The sequence below is a fragment of the Emys orbicularis genome, chromosome 2 (genome assembly GCF_028017835.1).
Source record: "Emys orbicularis isolate rEmyOrb1 chromosome 2, rEmyOrb1.hap1, whole genome shotgun sequence".
Lineage (NCBI taxonomy): Eukaryota > Metazoa > Chordata > Testudines > Emydidae > Emys > Emys orbicularis.
Genome location: NC_088684.1, coordinates 3,136,948 through 3,157,180, shown reverse-complemented (window position 1 = coordinate 3,157,180; position 20,233 = coordinate 3,136,948).

Below are 20,233 nucleotides of genomic sequence, written 5' to 3'. Positions count from 1 at the left end.
TAGGGATCTTTGCTTACGGCCTGGAGGGGCCAGGGAGGGTTTTAACCCTCTTACGGGAAGATCTAAGGGAAGATCACAGGTGGGCACAGGAGGAGCATCTGCCCTTACGGGCATTCAAAAATACATAAAGGAATCATGGAAATTCAAAAGCAATAAGAGCAACATGGTTATACACATAAACCAAAGAGAGGGCATAAGCCACCTTCGCACCATGGCAGATTCTCTTACAGCCTTGGGCGCGGCCATACTAGCAAGTTAATAAGTTCTGTAAAAGGAAATAGTCTTTCAGGAGTTCCTTAACGTCTTGTCCTGAGGTTATACCTGGGCCCGGTCAAGGGGGCGAAGGGAGGAGGAACTTTCGGATCTGGAACCTCTGGAATTTCAGGAGCGGGGATCTCAGGAATCTCAGGAAGTGGGGCTTCGTGGACCGCAGGGGTAACCGGTGTCATAGACGTACCAGTGTAGTCCTCAGGGACTGAAGAACGTTTACAATGGGAGGCGTGGATTCAACCAGCAAGCCCTTTACACTTGACAGCCGTGTGAGTGGTCAACAGCACCTGGTAAGGACCTTTCCAGCGGGGCTCAAGGGAGGACTTGCGTTGATGCACTTTAAGGTGGACCCAGTCTCCAGGCTGCAATGGGTGACATGCAGTATTCGCTGGATCAGGGAGGGCGTCACGAACCTGTGAATGGATAGACCTAACAGAGCGGATTAGGGATCTGCAGTATTTAAGCACAGTGTTATTAACAAGCTGCAAATTTTCCTGACCGGGAGGGGGAGGTGGGGAAACAGGCATCCTCATTGGTCGAGCCATGAGAATTTCATGTGGGGACAGGCCATGTTTCCGCATTGGGGTGTTTCTTATTTGCATCAGGGCCAGGGGCAGTGCATCAGGCCACTTGAGGCCAGTTTTTGCACATAATTTTGCAAGCTTATTTTTGAGTTTCCCATTTTTCCGCTCCACAGCACCTGCGCTTTGTGGATGGTGAGCGCAATGAAAACGTTGCTTAATATTGAGGGCTTTGCAAATGTGCTGCATAATTTGTCCAGTAAAATGCGTGCCCCTGTCACTGTTGATAAAGAGAGGCAAACCAAATCTAGGAATAAAGTCCCGTAAAAGGCGTTTTGCCACCGTTATAGAATCAGCTTTAACACAAGGATATGCCTCCACCCACCCCGAATACATGCACACACAAACCAATACATATTTATAGGAACAACACTTAGGGAGGCTGATAAAATCAACCTGTATATTTACAAAGGGCCCCCATGGGGTGGGGTGAGCCGCTGGTTTTGTGCGGACCGGTCTCCCTCTGTTATGAGCCAGGCAAATTGGACAAGAGTTACAATACTGCTTGGCTATACTTGAAAATCGAGGGGCATGCCATTGTTTAGTCACGGTAGCAATCATACCTCCCTTACCCACATGGGCCAGGCCATGGGCCAGGCGAGCAAGGTAAGGGAGCAAGGCCTGGGGCGCAACCGGGCGACCATCCGGATCACGCCACAAGGCATCTGCCGGGTGCTGTACACACCCGGACAACTTCCAGGCAACCCTTTCCTTATTAGGGGCTGATCCCTGTAGTTTTACAAGATCCTGAAAAGGGTCTGCCTGTAAAGCTGAATGGGAAATTTGAAAGGGACAAAGATTAATGGGCGCCAGAGATTCGGAAAGGGCCGCTTTCCTGGCAGCGCTATTTGCCAGGGCATTTCCTCGCGAAACATCATTACAGGGTTTCTGGTGAGCTGGGCATTTAACTACAGCGATAAGGGAAGGAAGTTGGAGTGCAGATAAGAGAGCCGCAACATGTGGCCCGTGGCAGATAGGCGAACCACTGGAAGTGAGAAAACCTCTATATTTTCAAAGCTGCCCATAGTCGTGCACTACCCCAAAGGCATATCTGGAGTCTGTATAGATAGTGACCGACCATCCGGTGGCTAAATGACAAGCCCTAGTAAGAGCTACTAACTCGGCCACCTGGGCAGAACCAACTGCCGGAAGGGAAAAAGCCTCTAGAGTCTCATGCAAATTACAAACAGCATATCCTGCAACAAGCTGGCCAGAGGAATTTTGGAGACAGGAGCCATTCACAAAAAGTACTAAATCAGGATTCGGGAGAGGGGTATCTTGCAAGTCAGGCCGCGGGACGACAAGTTCATTAGTAACAGAGATACAATCATGAGGCTCACCGTCAGTCGCGGTGGGCAATAAAGAAGCAGGGTTAAGAACAGAACATCTGGTTAAAGTTACATTAGTTGCATTTAAGAGCAGCATTTCATATTTTGTTAACCGTGAATTTGAAAGGTGCTGCGTTCTGCTTTTTGTTAACAAGGCTGTGACTGCATGGGGCACTGCAACGGTCAAAGGATGCCCCAACACCAAGGTGGCGGAAGCCTTGACAAGGATGGCCGCAGCCGCCACAGACCGCAAGCATGGCGGCAGGCCAGCCGCCACAGGATCTAATGAAGAGCTAAAATATGCAACAGGCCGATGCTTATCTCCGTGCAACTGGGCGAGCACCCCCTGGGCAAATCCGTCCCTCTCATGGCAGAATAAGATGAATGGCTTTTTATAATCTGCTAGGCCTAATGCAGGGGCTGCTGCCAGGGCACTTTTTAACTGACGGAAAGCCTGCATGGCTTCCTTCGTCCAAGGGATTGGGTCAGGAACCTTATTCAGTGTTAGATCTAGCAAGGGGCGGGCAAGGGAAGCATACCCTAAAATCCACTGACGACAGTAACCCGTCATGCCAAGGAATCCGCGCAGCTGTCTTTTTGTAACCGGTTTGGGCATTTTAAGAATTGCCTGCACACGGGAGGGGGATAAACTGCGTCGGCCCGCCGAAATATTATGTCCCAAGTAATGGACCGAGGGCAGGCACAGCTGCAACTTTGTTTTGGAAACTTTGTGGCCTTTTTGGGCTAGTGCTTGAAGTAGGACCAACGTGTCTGCCTGTGAAGCTTCCAAAGTGTCAGAAGCAAGCAATAAGTTATTGACATATTGAATCAGAACAGAACCCTTAGGGAACACGATATTGTCTAAATCCCTTTTTAATGTTTGGGAAAAGATTGTGGGGGATTCAGTGTAACCCTGGGGTAACCGCGTCCAAGTATATTGAAATCCCTGATAAGTAAAGGCAAACAGATACTGACTGTCTGGGTGGATGGGAATAGAGAAAAAAGCAGAACATAAATCAATTACGGAAAAATACTGTGCTGAAGCAGGAATGCAGGAAAGAATAGTGGCTGGGTTAGGGACCACTGGGAAGGTGGGGATGACGGCAGCATTAATGGCCCTGAGATCCTGTACAAATCGCCAAGTTTGCTTCCCTGGCTTTTTTACAGGTAAAATAGGGGAGTTACATTCACTGACTGTCGGCACAATGACCCCTTGCTCCAACAGAGCAGAGATTACCGGGCGAATGCCCTCCTCCGCCTGTCTGGATAATGGATATTGGCGGATCCTGGGGAGGGGTTGTGCTGGGTTTACACGGATTTTAACCGGTTGGGCAGAACCAATGCGCCCAACCTGGTTGGCATGTTCTGCCCATAACGTGGGAGAGACCCTTGCCAGCAATTCCTGTTGCAACAAGGAAGGGCTGGACTGGGTGTCCCCCATTGGAGCCTGCTCTTCCTGCAACAGAGCTAAAACTGTATTCTGTGCAGGATCGGGCACCTCCAGAAACACCCCGTCTGGGGAGCAAAAAATTGTACAATTTAGTTTACACAGCAAATCCTTTCCCAGTAGATTGGCAGGGGAACAGGGGCTGAGGAGAAACGCGTGTTGGTCAGATAGGGGACCGATAGAGACTGACAAAGGAGAAGTAACAGGATGGGGAATAGGGGCATTTCCCACCCCGACAGCCGTGACAATTTCTGAAGAGAGAGGTACAGCCGAGAATTCCTGAGCCCTCAGAGTTGAGCGTGAGGCCCCAGTATTTACCAAGCAAGAAGTGGGGGTACCATTTATTATGCAAGAAATAGTTGGGCCCGCTTGGTCAACGGGGAGAAACGGGCAGATGATGTCGCACATCTCTTGGCTTCCCTAATAGTCTATTAGTGGGGGGATTGGATTGGGAAAAGGCTGGGGGTTAGGACAGGGTGGGGGGCGAGCTTGGTCAGGTTGGGGTTGGAACCAACCGGGGCGGCGGGGAGGGCGCGTGGGGCACGCCCTAATCGTGTGGCCCGGCTGTTTACAATAGGTGCAGTGTGGGTTAGGACACTGGGCTCGCCAATGGCCCACCTGGCCACATAAAAAACAGGCATTTGGGTCAGGTCCGGGGGCCGCACCGAACCTGGGAATCTCACTGGCGGGATTACCTAGCCCTGGCTTAGCCCTTTGCCCCCTTGGGCCCTGCAAGGATTTTAATTGCAGGGCCATTAGCTGGGTTTCAGTATCTTCCTTTTTCTTATCTAACTGCCGATAGAAATGCTGGGCAGCAGCTAAAATCCCTTCCATATCTTTACCTTCCCAATCCACTATTTCCAGCTTCAGGGGCTCACTAACTTTAGGAAGAAGCCCCTGTACAAAGGCTGCCACCACAGCCTGGCGAGCAGTTTTCTCTGCCCTATCTATACCAGAGTATCGCTCGAAAGCCTGTTTTAGGCGCTCCATATAATCGGCCGGGTTTTCTCCCTTTAATTGTTTACATGCATTTATTTTTGTCCAGTCAGTTTTTTTAGGGCAGACCTCCAAGACCGACCGCACCAGGTTATTCCGGTGTGTTTTCAAATCACGGTCAAGGAGGTCCGCTGCCATCAGTGCATTGGGCCAGTGTGCCTTGTCATAAAGGCGGTTTAAAGTTTCCCTGGGCAACATAGCCCGAAGGAGCTGATCCATGTCAGCCCAGGATGGATTATAACATTGCACTACCATTCGTAGCTGCTCCTGAAATTTTACTGGGTCTTCTCGAATCTTAGGAAACTTGTCGATTAGGTTGTACAAGTCCCCTGGGGACCAGGGAGCATGCACTGTTACCAATCTTCCATCCGCGCCCCCTGGCAGTTTTCTTAAGGGCAGCAACAACCTCCCCGTCTGAGGATCAAATAACTCTTTCCCCAGATCACCCAGCTGTTCCCGTCCCCTAGCCAACAGGGCCTGGTAGCGGGTGTTATAAGCTGGGGGTGAGTTTGGGGATTGAACAAAGGATTTTAATTGGGCAAAGGCATCTGACAGACGTCTGACCGGATCGTTTTTAATATCACAGACGTGTTTTGCCTGAGCAAGTGATTTCTTGACTCGCTGGGTTAAGCTTGCAAGTCGCTGTTGGGCTTCTGGGGAAATCTGTGTAAAGTCTGACCTGTCTGAGGAATGTGATTTTTCGGACTCGGAGGGGGATTGAGTGGCCCGTGAGGATCCCGCCCCCTCCTCCGACTTTCCGGGAGGAGGGGTAGGGTGGGCCGAGGAATAAGAAGGAGGGGTCTCCGTGGTCATAACAGGCCACTGTCGGCACTCTACAAATAAATCTATTAAGTCTTGGGAGGGAGCCGATGGGGCGGTTTGAGCAGCGCCCTTCGGTTTTTCCCCCCGAACAGGGAAAAGGGAGGGGGGTTGGCTCGGGTTCTCCTTTTGCATGGGGCCACCCGCAAGCCCTAGCTTTTCCTGGGCTTCCTTAAGTTTTCGCTGGAGCTTTTCTTGGGAATCTTTTAGTCCTCTAACCTTTGATTCCTGACTTTTTTTTCCCATTTTATCATACCACATAAAATATGCATCGAACTGATCCTGGGGCACCGTGTTGGCAAGAAGGGCTCCTCTAAGGTGCACCATCCTGTCAAGATCAAAGCTACCCTCCAGGGGAAACTGCAGTTTTGGATTATCTCTAGTATACCAGTTCCACTTATCTAAATATTTACACGTTGACGATCCATAATGTACGTACATATAAGCAGCAGGCGTGCCTTTGGGTGGGACCGGCAGGATTTTTGATCCTTTGGCCCCCATTTTTTTTCACAGCTTACTTTTACTCAAGCCAATCACACCAGGATGCTAACTCGGGGGTTACCACAGTTTTACACTAATGGCCCAACTTCAGGCCTGCCCTTGTTTCATGGCAGGAACACAAGGGAGCAGGTTCCCAGGCATTTTTCTTCTGGTGAACCTACAGGAAAGCGGACAAGGGGGGCGGGCTGACTGGGCAACCCGTGGTCCCCGTACGTCCCTCTCCAGCCCTGGGCACCAGCCTTCAAGCCAACGGTGCTGCAGTAGCCTTTGAGCCGACGGTACGGTTTCCTGGGGCTTCCCTCCTCTCCGAGGTAGGGAAGGGAGCTTATTGCTCCGGGGGGAACAAAAAGGGACCCCGTGGCCTTTTACAAGGCAGTGCTTAAAGAGCGGTCACTGGGTCATGGGGAAGTGGAGGGGTAAGGGGTAACGGGATGGGGAACACACAAGCACCCTGGCTGGTTAGCCACTTACCAAGGCCTGCCAGTCGGGGAAGCTTTTCAATCTTTTTTTAAGCGGGTCGTGGAGCTTGCTTTCAGAACACCCCCGGTCACGAGCAATTACTTGCTTCGCAGGGGGTCTGGGGCGTCTTTTCACGACCAACACACTCCGGCCGCTTGGCCTTATACACACACACACAGGCCGCTCGGCCTCACACACACAGGCACATTTTCTGGCACAGCCGCCAGGGCGAAACTGCCCCTTGTCCCTCCCAACCTGGTTGGCTCCGGGACCCCGAATGCCCAGCTCTAATAGGCGATCAGGATACTTCGGACCAAAGGAGCGTGGTCCGAGGGGGCGGCCGGCACTTCCTGAGACTGGGGCGCGTAACCCAGCCCAACACTTCGGAGACTGAAACTGAAACTTGAGACTGTAACACAGCCTAACTTGAAACTTGAGACTGTAACACAGCCTAACTTGAAACTTGAGACTGTAACACAGCCTAACTTGAAACTTGAGACTGTAACACAGCCTAACTTGACCGGAGACTGAGACTGAAACTGACACAAACCCGGAGACTGAGACCCGCCCAGTTTAAAACACCTTAGAAAACTAACACACTTTCGAATAAAGGCGTCAAGCGTGTCTGACTTTGTCCCAAGGTTGGATCCAGCTTGTGACTTACCCCAGCCGGAGCCTACGGACCAGTCCTCTCCCAGGCCCCTAACAGCAGAGATTTCAAAAGGTCTCTTACCTCTCAGATGGGCCCCGGGGTTGGAAGAGAACTGCCCGCGGTCCTCCGATCCAGAGATGTCCTCTGTGGATCCCGGACGAGCCCCCAAATTGTCGTGGAAAAATTGACCACACCGTTGATTTTGGGTCAGACACACTGATGCACCTTTATTAGGTTGCACAATACAATTATGCATAAAGGGAAGGTCGGCGTGTCCCCATGCAAGGGGGTCAGCCGCCTTGCATAAATTACACAGCTTTAAGCTTATAAAGATAAAAACCACAACGCGTAATTAAGCATTACAAATTTTATTAGCCTTATTTGGTATATTTGCTAGCAAACCAATCAAAGCCTTTCTGGAGGCCGCGCTTTGGACCCGATACCATTTAGGGTTTTTTCTGTTATTGCTAGAGGCTTCTGCCCGGCCCCCCTCTTGCATTACCTTTTTTTGCATTACTTTATGGAGTAAGTTACCTAATGCGGTTATTTTGCCAATAGAGTTGTACAACAAGCCCTTTTTTAACTGTGTGCCCCCCTACTTGCGGTTTTTACTGTACAAGACTTTTCTGCTTTGCTAATTTTTCATAGCTTAATCTACTGTTATCCTAGGTCAGGTTTCCCAACTACCAGTAGGCGTTGGTTTCTTTTTTGCTTCTGTTGGCCTTTTGATTGAGCCATACTGGTTTTTTATTATGCCACACAAGCTTACAAATCTTGCTTATACTTTTAATATTAAGCAGGCCTGCCATGGCCTACTGTTGCTAGCTTAGCAATAGATTGCAATCCAGAGTAAGGCGAATGGGGGTCCCCAAAATCCTCAACACCCAGTAAAATAAAAAAAAGGTTCTCTTTATGCCGAAGGACCAAGCCCCAGATCCAGGTCAATATACAAATTAGATCTTACCCACAAATCACGCTATTGCCAATCCTTTAGAATCTAAAATCTAAAGGTTTATTCTTAAAAGGAAAAAGATATAAATGAAAGTTAAAATTGGTTAAATGGAAACAATTACATACAGTAATGGCAAAGTTCTTGGTTCAGGCTTGTAGCAGTGATAGAATAAACTGCAGGTTCAAATTAAGTCTCTGGAATACATTCCCCGCTGGGATGGGTCCTCAGTCCTTTGTTCAAAACTTCAGCTTGTAGCAAAGTCCCTCCAGAGGTGTGAAGCAGGATTGAAGACCAGATGGAGATGAGGCATCAGCCTTTTATAGTCTTTTCCAGGTGTAAGAACACCTCTTTGTCCTTACTGTGGAAAATTACAGCAAAATGGAGTCTGGAGTCACATGGGCCAGTCCCTGCATACTTTGCTGAGTCACAAGGTGTATCTGCCTTCTCTACATGGGTCAATTGTATAGCTGATGGTCCTTAATGGGCCATCAAGCAGGCTAGGCAGAGCTAACACCAACTTGTCTGGGATGTTTCCCAGAAGCAGAGCATAAGTTTGAAATACAGACAGTATAGAGCCAATATTCATAACTTCAACTACAAAATTGATACACACATATAGACAGCATAATTATAACCAGCAAACCATAACCTTGTCTTAGACACCTCATTTGACCCCCTTTATACAAGATTTGGTGCCACTACAGGACTTTGGTTGCAACCATGTTCTATACGGTCCTAGTTCGAATCAATAACGTGACAGGGAGCGCTGTTTCTGGGCCCACGAAACCAGCACTGACTGGTGGGATCGCATCGTAATGCAGCTTTGGGGCGACGAGCAGTGTGGCTTCAGAACTTTTGGATGCGAAAGGCCACATTCCTGGTTCTGTGGGCTGAGCTTACCCCAGCCCTGCAGCGCATGGACACCAGAAGGAGAGTTGCATTGACAGGAGAGACATGAGTAGTGAGAGCACTTTGTAAGTTTGCAACAACAGATTGGAACCAGCCAGTGGGAAATAGTTTTGGAATTGAAAAATCCACAGTGGGGGCCGTTGTTATGCAAGTGTGCAGTGCCACTAATCGTCTCCTGCTATGCAGGGCTGTGGCTCTCGGCTATGTATAGGACAAAGCAGATAGATTTGCAGCAGTGGGGTTCCCGAATGGTTGTGGGGCAGTAAATGGCACGTATATCTCTAATTTGGCACCACACCACCCTGCCACAGAGTACATCAACAGAAAGGGCTCCTTTTATCTGGTTATGGAGGTGTTGGTGGATTACCAGGAACATTTCACCAATATCAATGTGAGTTGGTCAGGGAAGGTGCATGGTTCTTGCACTTTCAGAACCCAGGACTGTTCAGAAAGCTTCAAGCAGGGACATTGTTTCCTGACCGGTGGATCACCACTGGCGATATTGAAATGCCAGTAGTGATTCAGGGGGACCCGGCCTACTCCTTTCTCCCCTGGAGAAGCTGTATATGGGCTACCTTGACAGTACCAAGGAAAGAGTCAGCTTCTGGTTCAGCAGCTGCAGAATGACATTTGAATGTGCTTTTGGTAGATTGAAGGGTCGCTGGCAGTGTTTACTCACTAGCTTGGTCTCAGTGAGGAAAAATATCCGAATGTGTCTGATGTGTCCGACATGATATCCAAGAGGCAAAGGGGGGAAAGCTGCCAGCAGGGGGAGGTGGACAGACTGGTTTCTGACTTTGACCAGCCAGACACAATGGCTATTACAAGAGCCAGGTGTGGAGCTCTGCAGTTGAGGGAGACTTTGAAAGAGACTTCAATGGTCAGTCTCAGTAGAGTTCTGTGCTGGAGTGTTCTCTGGGCCTGGAGCTTTGGGGTCTGCTAAGAATTGTGTAGTGCTTGCAGATCATGTCTAAATATGACCGGGTATTTTCCTGAAGTGACGCTATCAATTATATGGTGCTTAGTGTGTATTTACATGGACTGTTTGCTTTGGCTACTGCTGTGCATTCGGCAATATTTGTTGTGTGCTAATAAAGATAATTCAATTCTCCATAAACACAGCTTTACTCAGTGGGGGGAAAAGAGTGCAGAAAAGTAACGTGCAACCCCCTCACCACAGCCAATGTTATACAGATTTTTAAAAGAAATTAATGGGGTGAAAAATTAAAATTAGAAAAGAAGTAAACACTTAGGTCCTTTTGAGTGCACAAAAGTACTGTGTTGTGACTCCATATACGCTGACCTGTGAGAGCCACATTTTGCATATGTGAAGCTGTGGCTGGTTTTCCTTGCTGTCCCCTGTGCATTTCCCTCTCCTTGCCCTGCTGGCACTCCTGGGCCTCTTTCCTGTCCTCTTGCTTTCTCCATGCTGTTGATCCTATTGGCCCTCCAAGCCCTTCGTTCATGGTCTAATGCAGCGCTGGGTCCCAGGACCCCACAGAGCCCCTCATCAGGGTCAGGCATTCTGAGGGTGCCGAGGGGGCACCCCTCAAGGCAGCCATGCCAGAAGCTGCTGATAAAAACAGACAGAGATACCACTGGATTTAGTCACAATGGAAAGGGAAACATAAGTTTCAAAGCTCCCTTCACTTATTCCCATAAACTCTTTTAAGAAGACAGGCTTCCTGTGACAACACTGCAGCTTCGGAGCGCCTCAGCACAGCACCGCTCTCCCACCCCAGCTACGGTGAGTATGGCCCAGAAGGGGTGAGCAGGCGATGTAACGATGCTGGCTTTGGTGAGACCCAACTGAGAGGACCAATTCAGGACAAATTACTTAAAGCAGGGCAGTTACAGCCCAAGGCTGGGGTTCCTTTGCACACCAAGGCAAACCAAACAGAGAAGACTTTGCTTTTACCTCACTGGCTAGCCATAAGTCACACAAGCAAGACCCTTAGACACTCCAGTTTCCCAGTATTATCACCAGTGCCACTCGCTATGGGGACGAATGGTTATGAAAACCAATACCCTAGTAAAAGAAAGAAGAGGTTCTACTGATCCCAAAGGACCAAGCCCCACACCCAGGTCAATATACAAGTTAGATCTTACCCACAAATCACGCTGTTGCCCATCCTTTAGAATCTAAAATCTAAAGGTTTATTCATAAAAGGAAAAAGATACAGATGAGAGCAGATATTGGTTAAATGGAATCAATTACATACAGTAATGGCAAAGTTCTTGGTTCAGGCTTGTAGCAGTGATGGAATAAACTGCAGGTTTAAATCAAGTCTCTGGAGTACATCCCCAGCTGGCATGGGTCATTCAGTCCTTTGTTAAGAGCTTCCGTTTGTAGCAAAGTCCCTCCAGAGGCAAGAAGCAAGATGGAGAAGCTGCAGCAGCCTTTTATAGTCTCTTGCCATGTGGCTTTCTTTCTTTGTCCCAAAGACATGGCATGAAAAAACCTTACAGTTCTGTCTATAGGCATGTCCCTGCATGCCTTGCTGAGTTACAAGGTGTATCTGCCTTCTCTCAGTGGGTCAATTGTATAGCTGATGGTCCTTAATGGGCCATCAAGCAGGCTAGGCATAGCTGAAACCAGATTGTCTGGGGTGTCATCCAGAAACATAGCACAAGTTTGAAATACAGATAGTATAGAGCCAATACTTATAACTTTAAATATAAAAATGATACATACATAAAGATAGCATAATCATAACCAGCAAATCATAACCTTTCCATAGACACCTTACACGACAACCTTTGTACAATGTTTGCTGCAAATATATAACAGTGGTTGCAACAATAATCTATACGGTCACAGGTTATGTCAGTAACATCACACGCGGGCACGATTTTTCTGATGCATGAAGCTATCACATTTTGGTCCCTATTCCGTGGGTACAAGTATAGGGCAATGGCCGTGAATATGGGCACTGTCTTCCACAGATGGTGGTGATTTTAGCTGATCTCTCACTCCTCCTGAGGGTCACAAAGGCACAGAGAACAGGGCTGTTACTGGTCACGTGGGCCCATATGCCTCTAGCCTTTACTGCCATGGTGCCAGGTGAACTTGTCGCCGAGTGGCATCGGAGAGCATCCTAGCGGGGAGGAAGAAACAAAGCAGCTCTCCCTAAAAACCTTCGGGAGAGGATTGCAGAGAATCTCGATGACAGCTCCATCTTCATCAAGCTCTCTCAGGAGGATACAAGATACATCCGTATGTACGTAAACAAAGTGCTCCATATCCCCCCCACCTCTGACCACTTAACCCAACAGGGGAAAGGAAAGATACCAACTCTACCTCCGTTGGTTGTACCACGACCTCTTCTCATCCACGTGTAGCCCAAGGTCCAGTGTGCTTCAGAAGCAGCAATGGGAACTGCAAATTATGGACCATTCTACAAGAACCCTTATCTGGTGTCCGTCTGCTCTGGCCGCAGAGGGTTTGGTTCTTAGACACTAACTGCTGGTGCCTCCACCTGACTGTTTAAGGGAGTCAGGAACCCTCCCGTGCCTCCCTGTGTTGTTTCAACTGCCCACAACCAGGTATTTATCCCTATGACTAGCCTGATACCTTGGCTGTGCACTCTTCTGGCACCTCCGTAGTGCATGAACCAACAATCAAGGTACCGTTTATTTACAAGGAGAAATAGAGAGGAAGCAGAGGAAGGGAAGGGGAAGAGAGATTTGGAGTGGGTTAGGGTTAGCCCCCACTGGTGGGCTCCGTAATACGGAGGAACCCATGTACCTCGATGAGGCACTGCAAGCTGATACCAGTCAGCGCTGTGTTTTTGGGGAACCAGGGCGCAGTGTCTGGCCTGTCTGACTCATGAGGGACAATCCCCCTCCCGCCGGTCTCTGCTTGAACCAAGACCGATCCGAGAAAAGACGTGCAGAGAGCAGTGAAGGGCGTTGGGAGACACACCTAGACCCTTCCTGACAAGGGTGACAAGATTAAGACATCTCCATTAGCATACAGAATGGAGAGCAGAGACAACTCCCCTAGCCTCATCTGCATGAAAGATGGGACAGGGATTAGTATACAGAATGAAGAACAGAGAACCGCACTGAACTCTGGGGCCAGGAAAGCAGGGAAGCACTGCATCATGGGAATCTCTGCTCCAGATGTTAATGAACCTATGCCTGCCCACACCCAGCTCAGCAGTTATCAGACCAATTCTAGTAATGAATCCTTGATTGATATCCAAATACTGGAGCAGCCAAGTTGCATTGTGAGCTCCCTGGAAGAAAACACCACCCATAGCCAAGAGTGATCCGCTCCTATTGCCTAGCCTAAAGAAAACCCTTGAGTCATCAGTTTACCCATAAACAAATCTAGTGTTCTCCCTTGAACCATTGTTGTTTCTCTACAAAAACCCCTATCTACATTCAAGTAAGTGTTCTGATGCATAGACCCAAGCTCTGCATCAGTTCTACTGGGACTCCATCTCCTGACTGATCATGTTGGGGGCTCTGCCTGTCTCCTGCCCTCAGGACCCTGAGCTACCACCATCACCTGGGAACCCCGACCAGTTCAAGCCTCATGGAGTGAGTGAGATCCTCCCCTCTTTCTCTCTTTCTGTTTTCCTTTCTACCTTAGGTATTAACCTTTAATCATGTATGTTAGGTTGGTTTAGCCCTCTTTGTGTAGTTATCACTATTATTCAATAAATAACTTATGGTTAAGCTGGTTGCCTCTCTCTCTCTTGCTGAACTTTACTCTTTTGTGTTTTTTAACTTCCCCCATTCACTCTACAGCAACGCTTCTTTTACCTAAGCTAAAGATCCCTGCAGCGCCCAAAATGCTGTGGGGTTTGCTCATCGAGTAGGTTATTGCCAGTACAATTGTGATGTGAGAGTGGGGATAGGGACGTGCTGAATCTGGGACACATAAGGGTGGCAGCTTGAAAGTGCTGCTTGACCCAGTCCATGGAGCCCAGGGACATATAAGGGGTCAGCTTGACAGTGCTGATTGACCCGGTCCGCTCAGACTTGCTCTGTTAATGTACATGTGGGTGGGTGTTCATCCGGTTCTGGGGCTGGAGGAACCCAGCCTTAGGGAACCTAGGTCCTGCAGGATAGCTCCATTGGGAGGGGCCTTGCAGAAGGGAGCAGTACAGCTCCATGTGAAAACACACGTGACACAAGCAGTACATTGATAGAATTACAGAAACCTGCCCCCCAGAAGAGTAACCCTAATAAATGAGCGTACCCCAAAGTAACAGGCAAATCTGGTAACAAAGCCTGAAGCTGCTTGAGTGCAGTGGGGTGATGAAGGCAATAGGGGTTACTCACAGTGGAAAAATTCCCCATAGCATAGGGGGCCTCCTCCATGTTTCCAAGAGCAGCTGCCCTCTCTCAGAGCAGGGGCGGAGACAGAAAGTGGAGCGTCCGTGCTCCCCTCAGGCTAGGGGGGAAATAGGCAGGCGATGGACAGCGCTCCCCTGAGGTGGGGGGGCGGGGAGAAAGGGGATCGCCCGCACTCCCTCAGGCCGGGAGAGACGTGTTTGTAATTGGAGAAGGGCTGCCAGTGAAGGGCAGATAGGGAGGGTGCATTTATTTTTCTCAGGTTTCTGGGGATCAGTCAGATGTAGTTGTTTGTCAAAGGGATGTGTAACCCAGGTGCCCTATAGAGCGATATCTCTTTAAGAGATCTATGGTGTGGGGATAGCACTGAGTTGTGTCTGGGTCATGGTTTCTAGGCAGGGGCACAATTAGCTCTCCTCAGCCAGAAGTTTCTGGAATTGGGTGTGGTAGTTCTGGGTATGCTCAATAGGTTCCCTGTTGCTGGGACTCCATGAGGACAAGTAGTCAGGGCAGCTGCTTTGCAAAAGGCCATGTGCCCAGTACTGTGTTTACAATGGCTCCAGTGGCTCCATGGCGCCGGGCCCATGCTCAGAAGGGGCCCCGGCCTGCTCCACTTGCACTGCGCCCCGAGACCCCGCTGGCTCCCCCCGCCCACCACTTGCTCCTCTGGGCCTGCCCGCCGGCTGGCTGAGGGCTCCTCTCCACCCTCTGGCCCCACCCCCTGCTCCTCTCTGCCCCCTGGCCGGACCCCAATGCACCTCCAGCTCCAGGAAGTCTCTGCGTCCCACCACCTGTGGGGCCCCACCTGTCTCCCCGGAGCTGAGCCACCTGGGACTGGTGCAGAAGCCTGGCCAGTCTCAGCCAGGTGTGCATGGTGGGGGGGGGGGGTGGGAACAGTGTGGAGGGCTTGGCGGGGCCCCTTCAGGCAAGTGCGACTTGAGGGACCCCGGCCGGGGCAGGTCCTGGCCTGGCTGATCGCACCACTCCTGAGGGGACGGAGCGATTCCCGGCCCTGGGACCAGCCCTGGCTGCGCTGCCAGCTCACCCTGGCAGACACAGTCACCTCCCAGCAGGGCCGGTGAGTGCGGCCGGGAGGCAGGGAGTGGATCTGTGGGGCGTATGGGGGGGTGCTGGGCTGTGAAGGGGCGGGGAGGATGTGTGTGTTGGGGAACTAGGGAGTGGGGGTTCTGTGTGGGGGGTGCTGAGCAGTTGTGGTGAGGCTGTGTTGGATGGGGGGGGGCTGTGTGGCGTGGCATGGGCCTGCCCCCGAGAGGAAGGGGCACGCTGGCAGCACAGGGCCGTGCAGGCCACTATGCGTCTGGCAACTGCCAGTTTCTAAACAGTGCCCTCGCATTGTGCGGAGTGGGGCTTCCCCTGCCATGCCATGCCCCATTGCTGCTGGCTGGCCCCTCGCTCCGGGGACTGACCTCCCCGCACCATGCTCCACTGCCTCCATGGGGGCCCACAAATATGTTTGGTGCTGGGCCCACAAAAGGTTAATCCGGCCCTGCACGTGCCCTGTGTGGGTTGGGAGAAGCTGAGCCCAGGAGCAGAAAGCAGGCTGTTGTCCCTAACTCTGAAGCATTTTGCAGCAGGTTAGTGATATTGGTAACCCTCCAACAGGGAAGTCCGGTCAGTGTTAATTATAGAAAAGGAAAACTGGGAGGGGAAAATTAATTTTTTATTTTAATTCTAAACTTTGGATGTTGTTTGATTTTAGCCAAACTATTTTATTTAAATGATCTCAACTAGTATGATTCACCAACCTTTCTCTTATTTAAATATAATGATGGAGAAAGGGTCATTGATTTTGCTATTCTCCGTTTTGTATTTTTCTGGTAATACGTTTAAAAAAAAAATCTATGTACTTAACGGAGTGGTGGGTTAATTGGTTCGCTGACTAGCTGAGTGATTTCAGCAGAGGAGGAGGAAGAGTCCGTACGGTTCCCAACTGAAGATTTCTACAAGCAAGGGGAGGGAAGATGTTGCTTTTGACTCACTAGACTGTATAGATTTGATCAGAGACTCTAACTGCGGCCTGGTCCTTATGCTGACGTAAAGCAGCTTATGTCAACCTATTGATGTCCGTGTCTACCAGGGCCGGCTCTGGCTTTTTGGCTGCCCCAAGCAAAAATAAAAAAATAAAAACGGGGCGGCCAGAACGGCAAAGCAAAAAAAAACCAAAAACCTGCGGCGCGGCCGGAGCACGGGTGCAGGGGGACCGCCTGGGGCGGGGGAGGGAGCAGGCGGGAGAGAGAGAGAAGGGGGCGGCCAGGGCTACAGCAGGGGCGCTGCCACGTGGCCCCTCCCGCTGCACCGCCTCCTGCCGCCTGCCGCGAGGGCTCCGCTCCGGTCGGCTGGGAGGGAAGGACGCGGGCTGCCCTGCAGGGCGCTCCCGTCCTCTGCGCCGCCGCCCCCTACAGGGCTGCCGGAGCGGAACAAAAAAAAAAAAAAAGCGGCCGTGCCGCCCTAGGATTGGGCAGAACGCCGCCTCGAACAATCTGCCGCCCCAAGCACCAGCTTGCTCAGCTGGTGCCTGGAGCCGGCCCTGGTGTCTACACTCCAGCCTTGCTCCCGCCGATGTAAGTGCCCTACGATACCACCATCATCACTCCACCTCCACGAGAGGCGTGGGGCTCACGTCGGTGTAGTTAGGGAAACACAGAGTCCGTGTACACCAGAGGGCCTCAAACTTTTTACATCGTGCCTCCTTTTACCCGTAATGGAACCTGTCTGTGCCCCTCCACCCCGAACCGTGGTTGGGAGCCACGGCTGGGAGCCAGTCCCACAGGACGGGGAAGCAGACAGAAGCAGAGCTGTGAGCCCCCCGAGGCTGGGCCAGGAGTCAAGGCCCGGGCTGAGGCTGTGGCTGTGGCCAGGAGTGGAGCTGGGCTGCAGGCGAGGCCAGCGCAGAGCTGGGGGCAAAGCGGGGCTGGGTGGCGCTCCCTCTGTACCCACCCATGGGGGCTGCCCAGGCCCCACCATGCCCCCCCGAATGTTCCTTTGCATCCCCTGGGGGACACATCCCGCAGTTTGGGGACCACTGGTGCAGACACTGCGTTACTTATATCTGCTGTTCGCTGTCATTCTTGTCAATTTTACAGCTCCCTGCTAGAGCCCTGAAATTGACAAGACAGGCTGGTAGGCTTCCTGCTGAGAACCACTGCTGGGCTCACAGCTCAGACTGTCACCCCGAGGTGGGTGGGAGTTCCAGCTAGAGCCCTGCTGCCCCCGGGCTCCCGGCTCCCTGCTGGGAATCCAGCTGCCCCCGGCTGCCTGCTGCCCCCTAGACTCCCTGCTCCCCACCAGGAGCCTGGCTGCCCCTATAGGGCTCCATGCTCCCTGTTCCTCACAGGGAGCCCGGCTGTGCCCAGGGTTCTGGCTGCTGCTCCCTGTCGGGAGCCCCACTCTCCCCCGGGGCTCTCTGCTCCCCACACCGCACTGTGAGCCCAGCTCCAGCCTCCCAGACTCTCCGCTCCCTGTCAGGAGCTCAGCCAGGAGGATGGCTGCCAAGCTCCTGGTGGGGAGTGGGGACTGGGGAGCCTGGGGACAGCCAGGATCCATGTGGGGTGCAGGGAGCCCGGGAGGCAGCCAGGCTCGTGGTAGGGAGCTCCGCGTGAAGCTGAGAGCCCTGGTGGTAGCCGTGTTCCCAGCAGGGAGTGGAGCTGGGAGCCCGGGCAGAAGCTGGGCTCAGTGGGGAGCTCCACTTGGTGCTGAGAGCCCCCCACACTGCCCCTCTTACGTCGCTGGAAGCGTCCTGGTGAGGCCGTGCACCACTGACAGAAGGAGGGTTGTGTGGACATGGAAAAACCACAGTAATTACAGCTGTAAGTCGACCTAACATCGGTCAACGTAAGTTTGTAGTGTGGACATGCCCTGAGACGCAAGTGAACTCAGCCTAAGCTTCTGGGAACTCTGATCTCACGTGTCTGGGGGATCAAGCAGATTAAGTTGTTTATCAAGGGGGTGTGTTTAGTTTTCCCAGGTTTCCGGGGTCTCAACTGGATTTAGTTGGGCAAGATATACAAGGCATTAGGTATATTTGAACCCAGCCCTTCTTGTACTGCTAGTTACAAGGTAGAAGGTTACATACAGAGGGGGGAGCAACACAGAGTCCTGTGGCACCTTTAAGACTAGCAGATGTATTGGAGCATACGCTTTCGGTCTGACGAAGTGGGTATTCACCCACGAAAGCTTATGCTCCAATACATCTGTTAGTGTTAAAGGTGCCACAGGACCCTCTGTTGCTTTTTACAGATCCAGACTAACACGGCTACCCCTCTGATACTTGATACAGGGCGGGGACAGCTGTATTCAAATTAGGCAAACTTGACTCTTCGTTAGAAGCACAGGTCACACCCTCGTTGGTCCATGTCAGCTTGTAAACTAATAACCAGAGGCGGAACCGCCCATCGGGAACTGAATAAAAGCAGCTGGATTTCCCTTCCCAAGCTCAGTCGCCCACAGACGGTGGCAATATCGGAGAACAAGGCTGTAGCTGTTGAACCACCTGGAAGCGAACTGAAGTTTCTGCCTATCTCACAAAATCGGTGACTGAGCTGCCCAGGTGAGCTGGAGAGTCCCTCTTCACCTTTTCCCCAGCTGGTCAGTAGCTTTTGTACCTGTCTTCCCTTTCAGCCAAGCGAGGACATGATCCTCCTAATGTCAACCCTTCCCAGAGGACGTGCACCGAGCTAGCAATTCACCCCAGTGCCATGAGCCAGCAACAGAGCCGGGCTCCAGCTGAGTCCTCAAACGAGGGAGGCAGTGGGACTGCAATGGTGATTGGGCGTCTGCCCAAGGGAGTTTCTCTCTAAGTGATGTCGATGCACAAGGAACAGGCAGGATTTTCTGACAGTTAACCCCCGTTGTCTAGGAAGGAAGGATTGTGAGTCAACTCTCACATCTTTGGCCAGTGCTCAAGCCAGTCAGAAGACAAGGCAAGAAGCTGGCTGTGTAACTGCTTTCCTCCCTTCAAGGGTCTGGTTTTAACCCCATTTCATGAAGCCTCAGGGAGTATACCCACTTATGTCCTGTCCGGTTACAGATATTACAGCTTAGGTTTTTGGGATCCCTTGGAGATGGTCTATCCACATGGACCATCACCCCTGGTTTGCATTTATTTGAATCCCAATTCATGGTGCCCCCCATGTGCCCCCCCTTGGGGCCCCAACCTGGGCCAGTCACCCTTTGTTTTGTTCTCACCACCGAACTCACTGTCCACAGATTCATCTGCCAACTGGCCTTTGCTATGAAGATCCTTGGGCTCCCTGTCCACTAGCCACAGTTTAAGCTCATGGGGACATATCCCATAGCTCCAATCCTACCAGGTCATATAGTGACACCTCCACCTTTACCCCATTTGTGGAGATGTTCTCCCAGCAGGGTGGTGGCTTCCATACACGTCACACGTTGGGTCTTCTGCACACCCCAAAACCTTTCCCTCGAAGCCTGACTTGTCAATTCAGACTTAAGCAGTAGAGCCTTTTTGAACTGTCTGTACCCCCCCCCCGCCCCCCACCAACTCCACCCATCTGGCTATATGTCTCTGTCGCTTTGGGATCCAGTAAGGGGGTGAGACAGCAGAGCCGGTCCACAGGGTCAACGTGGTTCAAATCGCAAGCCTCCCCCAAGGCAGGGAGATATTTATATCACCCCCACTTAAACTGGGGCAGCAATTTGGTATCTAGGCTCCCTGTGGAATTGGCTTCCCATGGTCTCTCCGCACTTACTCCTCGATGGGACCTCTTGTTCTCCTCTTCTCCGTATCCAGTTCATGCTGTCCCTGCGTGTCCTGGTTTTTCTGCTGTTCCACCTGGTGCTCTCGCTGCTCCTCCTCATGCGTTCATTGTTTGTATGGATCGGCTCTCTCCCTTTCGGGGCCTCCTCCAGCTTCCTCACTTCCAACTCTCACTGCCCCAACTCTGGGGTGGGAAATTGGGCTGTGAGGGAGCCATGCTGCTGCTGCCTCTGTCGTCCCGGACTCTGTGGGGAACTTACCTTCTCCAGCCG